The sequence below is a fragment of the Phascolarctos cinereus genome, unplaced genomic scaffold, assembly GCF_003287225.1.
Source record: "Phascolarctos cinereus isolate Bilbo 61053 unplaced genomic scaffold, phaCin_HiC Scaffold_726;HRSCAF=1367, whole genome shotgun sequence".
Lineage (NCBI taxonomy): Eukaryota > Metazoa > Chordata > Mammalia > Diprotodontia > Phascolarctidae > Phascolarctos > Phascolarctos cinereus.
This window is the reverse complement of record NW_027556098.1, coordinates 17,737,401-17,753,040: the sequence shown is the minus strand read 5'-3', so window position 1 is coordinate 17,753,040 and position 15,640 is coordinate 17,737,401. Positions and strand designations below refer to the sequence as shown.

Sequence of the window (15,640 nt, the reverse complement as noted above, 5' to 3'; positions counted from 1 at the left end):
TATGTATATGTGTATATGTATATATGTATATGTGTACATATATGTGTGTGTATATCTATATTATATATAAATATAAAATAAAGTATCTCTAATGAGAGATTAAAAGAGAAGGGAGGAAAAGAAGGGGAGAGAATGCCCTAGCAGACAGGGTTGGGGAGAAGGAGTTGTCTCATGCAGAATATGGTGTCTAAGCTGAGATTTATAGGAAACTAAGGATTTTAAAGAACATGAGGAAGAAGTGCATTCCAGACATGGAGGACAGTCGATACAAAGGCACAACGAAGAGAGATAGAATGCCACATATTAGGAACAACAAAAAAGGCCAGATTAGTTTGACTACAGTGTGTGAAGGGTAATCATGTTTAACAGGGCTAGAAAAATAGAATGGGGCCAAGTTCTAAAAGGCTTTAAAGGCCAAACTGAGGAGTTTATATTTGATCTTGGAGATAACAGTGAGCCACTCAAGTTTGTTGAGTATGGGAGTAACCTGTCCATATTTGTGCATTAAGAAAATCTCTTTGGGCAACTACATGGCACAGTGGATAAAGCAGCAGGCCTGGAGTTAAGAAGACCCGAGTTCAAATCTGACCTCAGATATTTACTAGCTGAGTAACCCTGGGTAAGTCACTTAACTTTGTTTGCCTCAATTTCCACATCTGTAAAATGAACTGGAGAAGGAAATGGCAAACCATTCCACTATCTTTACCAAGAAAGCCCCCAGATGGATCACAAAGAGTTGAACACAACTGAAGCAACTGAACAACAACAACAAAATCACTTTGACAACTCTGTAGAAGAAGACTAGGAAAGGGAAGATAATTGGGCCAGGGAGACCAATAAGGATTCAATAGTCAAACTGAGAGTTAGAACAGGACTTCTAAACTATGATGGTGACTTTATGAGTAGATAGAAAGGAATAGATAAGGGGCAGCTAGGTGGTGCAGTGGATAGTGCACTGGACTTGAAGTCAGGAGGACCTGAGTTCAAATCTGGCCTCAGACCAAACACTTGATACCTACTAGTTGTGTGGCCTTGGGCAAGTCACTTAACCCCAATTGCCTTAAAAAATAAAAAGAACAAAAAGGAACAGATATATGTTGTTATGGAAATAGAAATGACAACATTTAACAACAAATTGGAAATGTGGGGTAAATCAAAATGAATGAGTGAAGGATTAATTAATAAACAAACCTTTATTAAGCACTTACTGTATTTCAGGCACTGTGCCTGGTGCTAGGGATACAAATGCAAATAACAAAACAATCCATTCTCCAGAGAAGGATGAAAATGAGAAAGAACTAGATAGCTGGAAGGATAGTAGAATCCTCCACAGTAAGGATGAATTTCAGAAAGAGAGTTTGGTTTATGGGAAAACACTAATGATTATTTGGATATGCCAAATTTGAGATGGTTATGAGATATCAAATTCAAAACAGAAAAGGCAACAATGGTCCTTTATGGGTCAGATAGGGGCCAGAGCTCAGGAGAGAGATTTGGCCCAGATACATAGATCTAGGGGGACATCAACATAGAGACGAAATTAAACTTATGTGAGCTAATGAGGAAAAAGGATAGAGCGAGAAGAGAAGATACAGCCTTGCAGCATACCATAATTAAGTATGGTACATGCATGATCATATAACAAAGAGGATGAGGAGAATTAAGAGAGACTTATGTCCCAAAAACCCAGGGAGGAAAGAAAATCCATAGATGGTCAACAGTGTCAAGATGCTGCAGAGATCAAGGAGGATTAGAACTGACAAAAAGCAATCAAATCGGGTAACTAAAAAATCACTAGGAAGTCAGCAGAGCCAAGAAAAAAATATACATGACTGCAACAACGTAAATGGAAAGAGCAACTCTGAAAAAAAAAATCGGAAGTCATTGTTTCAAAATTATAAAGCAGCATTGTTTTAAGAAAGAGATATAATAGTCTAAGCCCATACCTTTGCAGAGGTGGGGTTATGCAAGTGTTGTACATTTCATATCTTCTCAGCATTTTTTGCTATATTGATCAATTATGCTGATTTTTTTCCTCTTATTTTTCTTTGTGTTTAAAAATAATACCTGTTTTACGGGATAACTCTCTGAGAGGGGGAAGGAGACATATATTGGGGAAAATTGTGGTGATGTAAAAAAAAAAGACTTTAATTTTTTAAATACTCTTTTTAAAAAATATATCTTTGGTGATCTGAATGGGAATTGGAAACAAGTTTAATTTCAAAGAGTCAGAAAGATAATTGGAAGGATTTACTTACTATATAAGCCTCAGTTTCTCACATATAAAATAGTAATGCTTTCATGTCCTTTCTTATAAGTCTGTTATGAGAAAGGTTTTTGTAATCCTTAAAGTCTTATAGAGCTATGTTATTAATAATTCCTCATCTTCCTCTTTTCAATTGACTACTGACACTGAATAAGCAACCTGTGTTAAACTCATTTAACACTGTATTTGAGAAAATCAATCATCAAGCATTTGGTAAATGTCTAAATATCTGCCAGGTACTGTGCTAAAAACAAGGACAAAAGTGAAACAGGTCTGGCCTTCAAGGAACTTGCATCTAAGAGGGAAAACAATATGTGCATATATAAGTACAGGCAAACACATACGAAATGAATTCAAGTAATCTTACAGAACAAAGCCCTATCAGCATAGGAGATTAAAGAAAATCAGAGATTCCAAGAGGTATTTGATTTCCTTCTCCTCTACAGGTGGGGAGGGAGTGAATTCCAGGCATGAGGAAAAGCCCAGTGAAAAGACACAGAGATCAGAGGGGGATTAGTCTGTATGGAGAATAGTAAAAGTTTATCAACTCATCTGTCCATCCTGTACTTCCCCACTAGCCTTCTTGAACAATGAAAAAGACATCTACTGTACTCCAACACTATCACAGGCACTGTGAAATTTTACCATTTGGCATTTGTGAAATGAAAATGTGAGAAACCCTTGGTTGGCTGATCAGATATTTTAGAAAGATAAAAGAGAATAGTTAAATACAATACAAAATACAGTTTTATTTCATGTAAAAGGATTAATTCTTCCTCTATCTTCCCTTGCATCCTCACCTCCAGTGTTAGGAGACAGCTCTCTTCATTTCTAGATGTTTCAGGGAACAGCTCCAGGTAATTTCAATAACCTAGATCAGCTGTGCTGGATGATGGCAAAAGAAAAGGCGAGAGTGGGGTGCTTCCCAAAGATTTTGTCTAGCAGGAAGTACTGATGCAAGTAAGGGAAATAACAGTCTGGTAATGCAAGAAGAATAGTCAACAGCAGTAAGCCACCATAACCCTACCAGGAGTTGGAGACAGAAAAATATTTTTAAGGTAGGCGGACATGATTCCAACAGTTCCTCTGAGGGTCCCCCATGAGTAAGGCCTGGGGCTTTGGGAATTGGTATGTAAAGAAGTGATGTGTTTCTGAACTATAAAATATATCCAAAGTGTTATTCCCATATAAATGAGTGTTTGGAAAGTTTGTCCCCTGGAGACAGAGTAGAAGACCAAACTGCTCTGAAAACAAACCTGATGAGGAAAGATGCCAGAAGGAAACAATTAAGGGTGAGAGGAGCTGGAGATACCTGTGAAACAACAACAAAACCCAGGGCTGTGGTGCTGAGATCATCTATGTGGAGGAATGAGCCAGAAATGCACATTTATAATTCTACACAGGACTATATTACAATTCAATGAGACTATATAGGTTGTTTGGAGAAAAATTGCTCAGTGGTGGGTATTGTAACTTTATATGAGTGCAGATGCAAGCCCTATTTCCATTACCTTGAAAACAAAACTATTACTAAACCTTGAGAGCCTGTGTGTCTGTAAGAAAGGTTAGTCTCTACCCTTGGGAATGTGTCAGATAACTGAAATTCTGGGCAAGTCAGGAAAATAATAATTCCTACTTTTCCTACAGTGTCAGGAGAGCACTTACAACTCAAGAGTTATGTTTACAAGCCAGAAATACTATTAAGTAATGACTTATTATCATGGAAGGCCTTAAGAATAACACAAAGAACCATACTTCATAATACTGATTACTTTGGACTAAATATGAATTAACTTGTCCAGTTTCAAATTTGTTTCACCTCAGTAATTACATCCTGTCACATTTAAATAATATATACTCTACAAAGCCACACAAAGTCAACAAGCATTTATTTTGTGCTTACTATGTGCCAGGTACTGTGCTAAAAGATGGGAATACAAAGAAAGGAAAAAAATGGTCCCTGTCCTCAAGAAGCTCATCTTCTACAAGAGATCCTTTGAATAAAGTAATAAAAATGGATGGTATCTCAAAGAATATATGGAAAAAAAGAATGCTTCCAAAATCACTGCATTTTAACCACGGCATATTGAAACAGATGAGGAGGCATCTGTAACTTAAATAATGAAATGCCTGGATTGAATGAGGAAAGAGCTATCTCTGTTCAAGTCCAAATTCTGCCCGTTAATAGAGCTATGGCCAAATTTCTTAGCCTCTCTGAGCTTCAAATTCCTTATCTGTAAAAGAGATGGCGATTGAAATTAAATGATGTCTAAGGTCCTTTCCAGCTCTAACAATCTTTAAATCTAAGAGTCTTATATATAACAATTACAGTCATTTACATATATGTAACTTGTTAAAGTACTACCCTTGCAACAATCTTGTGAAGGAGACATTACTGCAGGCAAGGGAGCAATTTAATCAACATTTTAAAATGACTAATCTACTTGAAAATGTCAAAATAAGAATCTTTACATAGCATTCCTAATGGAATCCAAACAAATTCATCGGTGCATACATACCCATGAGAGGTCAGGTGCAGAAGATAAGCACAATTTACTCCAAACTAGGATAATGTTTCAAATAAGTCTCTCCACACAATTTCATTTTTGCAATTAGAGATTGCAGGGTTGATATAGATGTTCACAGCCATTCCAACTCTCCAAGAATCGAGGATCAAGGACACATACCTAGGGCGTAGGATGGAGGAATATTAATAATAGTAGATAAGAATGAAAACTCCTCTGACATCTTTGAAAATTTTAGCGTAGTAGTAATTTGTAGCTTATTCTCTCTGGCATTTTTAAACACAATTTCCTCCTACATATTATATTGGGAAATTTACCTTACTCATACAATGAAATATTCTTAAAAATACAAATCTCTACTTCATCCGTGGTACTAAGCCTTTCAGCTGACTTTGAATCATCTCTTATGATGACTTAAGTTAGACCATTCAGTCAGGTTTGTGAGCATGGAATGAGTCAGGTAAAACTGCATAAAAGAAAAAAAATGTTCCTTGTTCTAGGTGAGCTTTTCTAATTTTTACAAAAATTTAGTGTTTTATATTCTCTTTCCTGATAAGTCATAAGATAAACTTAGATATTTCTATTTGTAAACTAGTTTTAATTTTTCTTTTATATGCCTAAGAAAAGCTTAGGGGATAGTGAAAGTGGATATTACATGTATTTGAGATAGTCTAGGTGATAAATTCCACATATAGAAAGATAGTCTGTGTTTGAATCTGAATCCTGTTTGGGAACAAACCTCAGCATTCAGGTAATAATAACAGATTACATAGCATTTTAAAGTTGTTAAAGGTCTTTACACACATCTCACCTGAGCATCATATCAACCCTATGAGGTGAGTATTAGGGGTATTATCTCAACTTTTTTTCAAATGGGAGGTGGGAAAGGAAAGGGGGGAAAAAAGCTATGATTATCTCAGTGCAACTCCCAGTGTGAAAAGTCCCTGCACAAAGGCAAGTCCACAATTCCTTTGACTAACAGATGAGTTCTCTGGAAGGCACTGAAAAGTTAAGTAACTTGCCATCCTCAGTTTACAGAATTTGTGCATTAGAGAAGCTAAGTGATTTCCTCATAGTCACAAAAGTTTTAAGTGTCAGAAATAATATTTCAATCTAAGTTTCTATTGATTGCAAATGTAGTGCTCTTCACTGCTCATGTATACCTTGTTTTGGTGAAAAAGTGTGAAATGTACACATGGTAAAGAGCAGCTAAGATACAGACTTGCTGAGCTGGTTGCCATTGGTCAAGTGGTAAAAATTTCTCTCCCTCTTCCATACTGTCAGTATACAAATACTACCTTTTCTTTTGACTCATTGGGGAATATTGGTAATATTTAATAATTAATTCATCCTAATAGACTTACATATAAATGTTTATAGTCCTCCTCCCAGAGCTATGTTAGGGTTTGAATGGGAGTGGGAAAAGCTGGTCCAAATAATAATTAGAACTGACTTAAAAAGTCAAAATTTGACAATGAAAGAACCTGGCAGGTACATGTCTTAATTTGTTTACATTACCTCATTCCACACATAAAAAATGGAAAAAAAATCAATACCTGTTTATACCTTTATACCTCCCCCACAGTTTATTAACCTTCTAATTACCTTTGCTTTTTTACCAAGGCCTCCAATAAATAGAAAAGACTAAATAACACATCTCATGTCCTAAACTTTTAATATTTATATTTTAAAACTTCATATATTTTCAAAAATCAATCAACTTTGAAAGAAACCTAAGTAAATAATTCCATCTTTTTCTGCCTCCTCAAACTTTGAAATGGTAAAATCTGACAAACACTAACACAGAGCACTAACTATATGGGCAGTTATCCTCAAGGCTTAGTCCAACCTGCTTTCAGGAAGATGTATACTTATACTTGCAAATAAAAAAAGAAATAATCATTTCTTTTGATACCCAAATTTTGCAATATCAGATTTTTCTCACAACATCCATATTAGAACAATGATCCAAATGATTTTCCACATCATTTCCCCTTATTTTGTTAATTTTAGCTGTACATCTTACCAGGGTTGTTCAGCTTCTAGTCTAAAAGTTCCACTAACATTAAAAAAGAATAATCTAATCATGTAATTGTTGTGATAAGTGTCAAGAAAACAAAACTGAATAAAAGATTCCTGAGAGAATTTTTTAAATTCTGAGTATGAAGTACTGGAGAAAGAGAGAAGTGGTACAATCAGGGAGAGGGGAGGCAAATACTAATGGAAAACATATTAAAACAGTATCATTTCCCTAAGCCTATCCAAACTTACATCCAGATGACATGAAATTAGTTTCTCAACAGGCACAATAAGCTTTGTGTGTTTTTTTTAATCCAAATACTTGTTAACAAATGAAGAAGCATACAAAGCCATCCATCTAGCAAACTGTACAACATAAACAAAGCTGTTTGCTAGTTTTATAAATTAAAAGAAATGCTTCAAAAAATAAAACTACAAAATATGAAATTCATGTAGAATTGACTACCTTCCAATTCCTCAGTAAGATCAGATTGAGATGTACATCATATAAAAATCTTTTGCATAAACAAAATTAATGCATCCAGAATAAAAAGAGAAGACATGAATTGAGGGGAAAATATTTTCACCCAATATCTCTTATAAATAATAACTCACAGTTATTCAGTGTCTTAAGTTTGATAATACCAGGTTCAAATTATAAGGTAGAAAAATAGTATAGCGTTGTTTATAAGACCCTCCAATCAAATCAACATATGCTTAAGCATGCTACTATAGTGGTGATCTAGTGCACAGTCAAAAGGACAGTGACGTCCTTCAGATGTTCCTTTTGGAGATGACATGTGCACCAATCCCTAGAATATTTCAGAGCCTTCTTGAAGAGATCAATAATCATTCAAAGTAGGTTAGCTTGTCTATCCAAACAGGAAAAAGAGCAAGTAGATGAACAAAGTCTAAAGCCAAGATTTAGATTTCAACATGCATTTGGATGGATACCCTTTAGAGCTTATCCAACAGCACACATATCTGGAAGCCATAGTACAGTTAGACAACGAACTAGGCCCAGAGTTGAAAAGGAAGACAAGTTGGATTGCTTTCAGCAAATCACAATGTACATTTATCAAGCTTCCCGTGAAAGCAAAACTCCTTATTTTTCAGTACTAACATTTAACAATATTGCTTTAGGACAGAGAGATATGGATTACCACTGGCTCCAAAGAAACTAAAAATGAGTAATACACAGCAGACAAGAGAGATGTGCATGATAGGAACAAGCTGCACTATGTAACCAACAATGATCTTCAAAGAACAGAAGTAAAGGAAATTATGAATAAATTGTATAACATAATGAAACGATGAGCTGCTCATATGACAGCGTGAATGAATGAACAAATAAATGAGTGACTAAAAACAATTTATTAAGTCCTTGCTATTTGGTAAGACACTGGATATAAAGATAAAAACAAGATACCTACACTCAAATAACACATGTTCTTATATGGTTACATATGAAGAGAGAGAGACAGAGAGACAGAAAGACAGAGAGACAGAGACAGAGACGGAGAGAGAATTTAGTTGTAAGTCAAATGGACAGACCAGTGGTCCTTTGGTTGCAGGGGGAAAGAGGAAAGTAATATTTGATGTCATCTCACAGGGCCCATTTCTGGATCTTGCATTATTTAAACATCTTTATCAGTAACTTCTATGATAGACTAGAAAGGGCAGGCTTTAGGGTACCAGCCCACATTGGCAGAATTACAGTATAAAAAAAGTCCTGATTTCAACTAAGTATAGAACAGTAACTAGAACACTGGCACTTGAAATTATGAAGAACTACATTCAATCCTACCTCAGACACTTAATAGCTGTATGACTGTAGGTAATTCACTTTATTTTTTGTTCTTCAGTTTCCTCAATTGTAAAATTAGAGAGTTGTACTCTATGGTCCCTTACAGAACTAAATCTATGATACTATGGTTTTGCAGTCAAAATAACTAAGAAATATAGAACTCAGTAAGAAAGCATCAGAAAGATCTTATAAGAGAAATTAAGATAAGTAAGCATGTATTTGTGAATTTACAATGTTATTAAGTGCTGTTAAATGTCCAAAAAGATAACTCATCACGATTTCCAAATGTGAGAAATGAACTTCACTCATTGAGGGTGGAGAACGTCATATTGCAGGGTGTGGTGGTAAATGTTTTAAAACTGGTTTTCCTTAAAGATATGCACACACACAAGACACTTAAGTTGAATCTGCATTATGAACATTTTCTCCACTATTTTATTAAGTCTAGATAACCAAGAAAACAATAAATCAAGTCCTGATTTGTAGCATTTGCTACAAATCTGACCTATAAAGACTTATATGGAAAATTTAAGAACCAGTTCTGATGTTTAAACTGGCTTCAACACATCCCTGTAATGTTTGTCGTACGTGACAGTTTTGTTAAGTCAGTTTTGCTTAATTGTGACTAGCTAGAGTTGTCATTGGTACTGTCACGATACTGAGGGTAACAACAAAGGTCTCTAGCACACTAGATGGACCCCAGTGGCAAGAGTGGACAAGAGTCACACAGAATGTGTTGCAATTTATATTGTTAAAACTCCCTAATACATGAGATAACATATCTTTTTTTAATACATAAATATGCTTTAATCCTCACGAACTTCCATGCAAAATGAATTATGATATTGTTGTCAGTCACATCTGACTCTTCATGTTGAAGACTCTGTGGGCCATCACACACCAACTCTGTCCATGGGGTTTTCTTGGCAAAGATACTGGAGTGGTTTTGCCATTTCCTTCTCCAGTAGATTAAGGCAAACAGAGTTAAGTCACTTGCTCAGGGTCACACAGCTAGTGTCTGCAGCCAGATTTGAAATCAAATCTTCCTGACTCCAGGCCCAGCACTCTACCCACTGAGCCATCTAGCTATTCCAATCATAGGGTAGGACTATGAAAAATATGTTGGAAAAATGTTTCAAAAGTGAGAAATAAAAGAAGTCAAAGGTCTATAGACTATACAGAAGTCTCAGGCTCTTAAAATAGGAAAACTTCTCTCAGCAAGAGATTTGTGAGATATAGTACATGGCAAACGCCAAATAATAGGCAAAGATAGCTAGAAGCACAGTGGATAGAGCACCAGGTCTGGAGGCTGCAAGTTCTGAGCTCAAATCCAGCCTGGACACTTATTAGCTGCATGATCCTGGACAAGTCACTTAACCTCTGTGTCTCAGTTTCCTCAACTGCAAAATGAGGATAATAATAGCATACACATCTTGGAGTTCTTATGAGGATCAAATGAGATAAAATTTGTAAAAAGCACTTAGCACAATGCCTGGCACACAGTGGGCACTATATAAATGCATATTCCCTTTCCCATTAATATCAACAAAAATGACATTGGTTATATCCTACCAGGCCAGAAAATAAATGGTTACCTTTGTGGAAGTCATTTCTTAATCTCTTCTCTCTGTATATTCAGACTACTGATTTGTTAGAGCACAGATTAAAATCAATGCTGAATTAGGGGAAAAAAAAGAATACAAATGAGAAGATAGGGTACTCCAATGAGGCAACTTGAATCTGATCTATTTAAAGGTGTAGTTGCTTATCTATACCAACCCCTGTTATGATATCTCGTCATGGAGTGGAGGTTACCCTAAGTTTATGGATAATAGACTAACAGACCAAAATCTCTAGCAGGTTCCGCCATCCTGTAGAGACATTAAGTATACTCCAGACAGCAGACTGAATCTACTTTCTGAGGACACCCCCACTGGGCCCCAGCTAAGTACAGAAAGGCTTCTCACCAGTATGCTGGGGAATTCAAGATGAATGATTAGCCATGGTGACTCACAAAATGTCCCTCATTCCTGCATATTTCCTGAATAATTCTTCAGTGATGAGGACAGAGTGGCAGAAAAGGAAACAAAAGATGGAAATAATCATACAGTTGTAAAACCATAACCATAAACTTTAAAACTTTAACCCAACTACTGGTATTCTGAAACTCTAAATGCCATTATCTAATGACCAATGAGCCTAAAAACAAAAGCATGAACTGAATTGTATCAATTCATGCTGCAATTTGAACCAGAAGAAGCAGAAAAGATTTAGCTAAAAAGAAGGATGATTCACAGGTTTTCTTTGAAGAAGCTTATAAAGAATTTGGTAGAGACAGTTTCAGGCTATTCCCAAAGGCCACAAGAAACATAATTCCATGGGACATTTGGTCATCTTACATTTCAGTGCTTACCACAAACAGAATTGCAGCTTATGTTCCATTGTTTCAGAGGATGAAGCACAAAAATTTTAAGAACACAATAATACGATTCGAATAAATATGGTTCAAATTAAATCAAAATATACTTTCATACTTATTGATTTCAATGCCAAGATGAGAATGAGAATACAAGAGAAATAAATTGGATAATATAGTCCAAAAAAAGAAGGAGAAAGGCCAAAGTTTTGTTGACAATCTAGAAGCCTCCTGCCTATGTATCATGAATACTTTCTTTGAGAAAAGAGTTGATAGATGCTGGATGTGAACCAATAACATCACAAAAAATTAAATTGATTATACTTTAACAGATAGTAAATGACTCACATATTAGAGTCATTCCTGAATTAATTATGTATAAAGTCAGACTGTACTTTTTAGAGTAAAGATCAAGTTAGTACAAAGATAAAAGAATAAAAATGGGAAAAAGATAACGTGTGCTATTAAAACATCATCCTAACCTACTCACAGTTATTGATGATAGTAAACAGGATATGGATGAAAGAGAGGATATAGGTACATGTTTGTACATACATATTTGCATTCCCATTAGCATATAAAAGGGTCCGATAGTTGATGGATGGAATACCAGGCCTGGATTCAGGAAGACCTGAGTTAAAATCAAACCTTCCAAGCTATGTGACCATGGACACTTACCCTCTCTTTGCCTCATTTTCCTCAACTGTAAAATGGAGATAATAATAGCAGTTGCCTCTCAGGGTTGCTGTCAAATGAGGTAATATTTGTAAAGTGCTTATCACAGTGCTTGGCATATTACAGGCATTATACAAATGCTTATTACCCCTGCCTTCATCTTCCCCACCATACCTGTATTGCGGGGACCACCTTTCGAGCCTATACTGACAGACCTACTGTCTGATTACTGATCCATTTAATAATAATTACGCCAATCTTTTCATCACTAAAAGCACTGAGACCCAGCATGAAATGTTACCAGTTATCCTTGACTAAACAAGTTGGTCAGAAAAGCAGGATGTCATAGTGAACACAGTGCTGGTTTTGAAGACAGTTAAGTCCTGAGTTTAAGACCTGCTACTGAAGCATGATGTGTGAGATCCCAGACAAATCATTTAACCTTTCAGTATTTCCAGCAGTTACAGAGAAATGAAGCTTCTTGAAGAAAGAACTGTTATTGTTGTTTTGTCCTTCTTTGAACTGGTAACACTTAGCACAGTGTCTGGCACATAGGAAATAATAAATGCTTGAGGTCTGATCACACTGAACATTTCAGTCCCTAAAGAATTAAAAATGACTAGCATTCTGAAGGCAATGGAGAGGTAAATGGTGTGTTTGAGCAGACTGTAATGCTTAAGAAACTCAAAGAAGAAGAGAAACAGAATAAGACACCAAAGAAATTTACAACTGACTGGTTCTTTGGCCAGAATGTGGGATTTTAAATGACAGCCTAGGTGTTCTACTGGTAACACACTATGCCTAGGGAAATTAAGGAAGACATAGGTGAATCCAATGTGGACAAGAAGACATGGAGGTATTGGATGCAACCTACATTATTGAAAAACAAATCCACATTGATAAGATCATAGATCTATTTGTAAATCAATTGCCATAATAAGGAAACCAAAAGAACCTAGAAACTACCTTAGATAATCAATACCCATCAAGCTGGAAGATATAGCAGTCCAGGACAATGCCTCTTTAGAATAAAAATTCATTTGTAAAATCTTACATGGCAAGATGGTAGAATATTATGAGAAAATAAAACTGCTATTTAAAATAGCAAGAAAGTAAAAAAGAGATAAACAACCCCACAAAAGTTGGAGGGAAATACAATAAAGCCAGATGACCTCAAAGAAATTTAAGAATGAAAGAACAAAATGAAAAGAAAAAATGGACAAAACAATGGAAAATACGTAAACATTTTTATAATTCTTCTGTCAATAACACTAACAAAAACAGTCCCCTCTATGCTACAGAAGAATATAGAAATATTAATAAATATCAGTAAAAAAGCAAAATAGGAACTAGATACAACATAATTTTGAGGGCATTTAGGGATTTCTTTTTAAGGTAGTTCAAAGAAATCAAATGCCTTATTGTTAAGGGAAAAGAAAAGCAAGATATTTTAATAACTACCAATTAAGATGCCTAGTTTCTCATCTCTATAAAATCTTTGTGAAAATAATCTACACATAATTGGTCAAATGATATGAATACACAGTTTTCAGAAGAAAAAAAATCAAAGCTATCAATAATCATATGAAAAAATGTTCTAAATCATTACTGATCAGAGAAATGCAAATGAAAACAATTCTGAGGTACCACCTTTCACCTATCAGATTGGTTAACATGACAGAGAAGGAAAATGATAATTGCTAGAGGGGATATGGGAAAATGGGTATACAAATGCAATGTTGGTGGAGCTGTGAACTGGTCTAACCATTCTTGAGAACAATTTGAAACTATGGCCAAAGGGCTATAAAACTGCGTATATCACTTGACATAAAAATACCACTACTTGGTCTATATTCCAAAGAAATTTTTTTTAAAAAGGGGAAAATCTACATATACAAAACTATGTACAGCAGTTATTTTTGTGATGGCAAAGAATTGGAAATTAAGGGAATACACATTAATTTGGTGGATGGCTAAACAAGTTGGGGTAGATGATTGTGATGGAATACTATTATGCTGTCAGAAATGACAAGCAAGATAGTTTCAGAAAAACCTGAGAAAACTTAAATGAACTGATGCAAAGTCAAGTGAGCAGAATCATAACACTATACAAAGTAACAGCAATATTGTAGCAATGATCAACTGTGGAAGACTTAGCTTCTCTAATCAATACAAAGAAAAAAGACCTATGATGAAAATTCCAAAGGATCTATGATGAAAAATGCTATCCATTTCCAGAGAGAGAACTGATAAACTCTGATTGCAGACTGATGCATACTTCTCTCACTTTCTTTATGATTCTTGGTTTTTTAATTTTTGCTACATGGCTAATAGGCAAAAAAAGACACTTAAAATACTTACTGTCTAGATTAATAAACTCAGTCCTAATTTTTTTTCTTTAAAAAATCTGCACAAACTTTAGAAGCAATCTTGACAAAGGTATGAAAACAGAACAAGGAGATTTCATCATATCAAAAGATATTCTATGGTTAACATCTTTAAAATCAAGCAACTGATTGGGAAGTGCAGAGAAAACAAAATCCCGCTGTGCTTACTGTTCACTACAATATAGTATTTGATGTGGTAGACAAAAATGCTACCATTTAGGCTCTCTTTCAATAAGGTTTGTCCCTTGCATACATCAGAATCATACAAGATTCCATGAAAGATAAAATGACAGAGATACCTTTGTCCAACTAATCTCATATGAAGAGGCATAAAACAGAAAGATTTATGCTTGATGAAATTGTCCTGTTTGCTATAGCCCAGAGACTAAAAGGAAGAAAGATTTCCTTTTCTCTCAATACTTCTGTTTTCAAATGATGTGCTGTTTGCATAGAAGCCTTGACACTACATACATATTCATACATACATAAATATGATAGATATGTGCATGTATGTATACACAAATATATGTATTTATGTGTGGATATATACACACATATCTTAGAAAGATACTGGCAGATGGACAATTAACTGAGTCTAGATTTAGAGAAGAAGATAGTGAGCTGGAATAGCTTTGGGAAATTGAACAGCATTTTTAATGACCTCAATCTTCTTCTTGAAACAAAAAGCTCATATATTTAACATTAATATTCTTCTAGTGTTGCTTCCTGGTTAGAAATCATAGAATACCACCATCTGTGAGATTTTAAAGTTACAGTCCACTCAAAGGGCAACAGAGAAGTATAAAGTAGGCAGGAATTGAGTGAAAAATATTAACAACAACAAATTACACAGGAGTCAGAAAAGTCATTTCAGAAAAAGGTATATGACCAGAAAAAGAGGTGAGCTAGACATGTAGTAAGTGGACAGCCCAAGTATTCCACTGATATGCATACAATGTCAAGAAATAAAGAGGAAGGTCTCTAGCACCCTGGGCAGAAGCACCATGGAATATTTATGAAAAAGCATACACAAGAGCTATATAGCATAAAAAGTCATGGATGGGTAGTTATGTGCTGATGAAAGTAGTACGCTTAATGATGAAATCAAAGTTCAATCCAAATAACAAAATAAGTCAGCACTTGTAATATACTTACACGCTCTCTCATTTGAGCCAAAAAATCCAACCAAACAAAAAACAACCATGAGTTATACAGTAATATAGGTATATTATTTCTATTTTGCATAGGTGAAAATATAACAGATGCTTTGATCATAATCAGACAGAGCTTTTTAACATTAAAAAAGTCTGAAATAAAATCTATGGTGAATTGACACAAAGCTATCTTGTTACTGCCCAATAAGCATAGTCAAAGGATCTAAATAAACAATTTTCAAAAGAAGAAATGAAAACTATCAACAGCCATATGGAAAAAAAAACTGTTAAAAATCACTAATAACCAGAGAATCAAGAAGTCAAATAGCAACAATCTATCACTCATCAAATTGTTAAAAATAATGAGACAGAAAAAATTAAAAGCTAAAAG

General features: G+C 35.0%; 1 protein-coding gene across 4 annotated transcripts in view; it reads right to left on the bottom strand.

Annotated features, from left to right (window-relative positions):
• The window catches only part of NLGN4X (neuroligin 4 X-linked), a 426,216-nt gene that overhangs the window by 378,184 nt on the left and 32,392 nt on the right, over nucleotides 1-15,640 (bottom strand). For all 4 annotated transcript variants that reach the window (XM_021006227.2, XM_021006232.2, XM_021006233.2 and 1 more), the window contains exon 2: nucleotides 4,786-4,953. The gene's annotated coding sequence lies outside the window, so the exon portion shown is untranslated. The remainder of the gene's footprint in view (nucleotides 1-4,785; nucleotides 4,954-15,640) is intronic.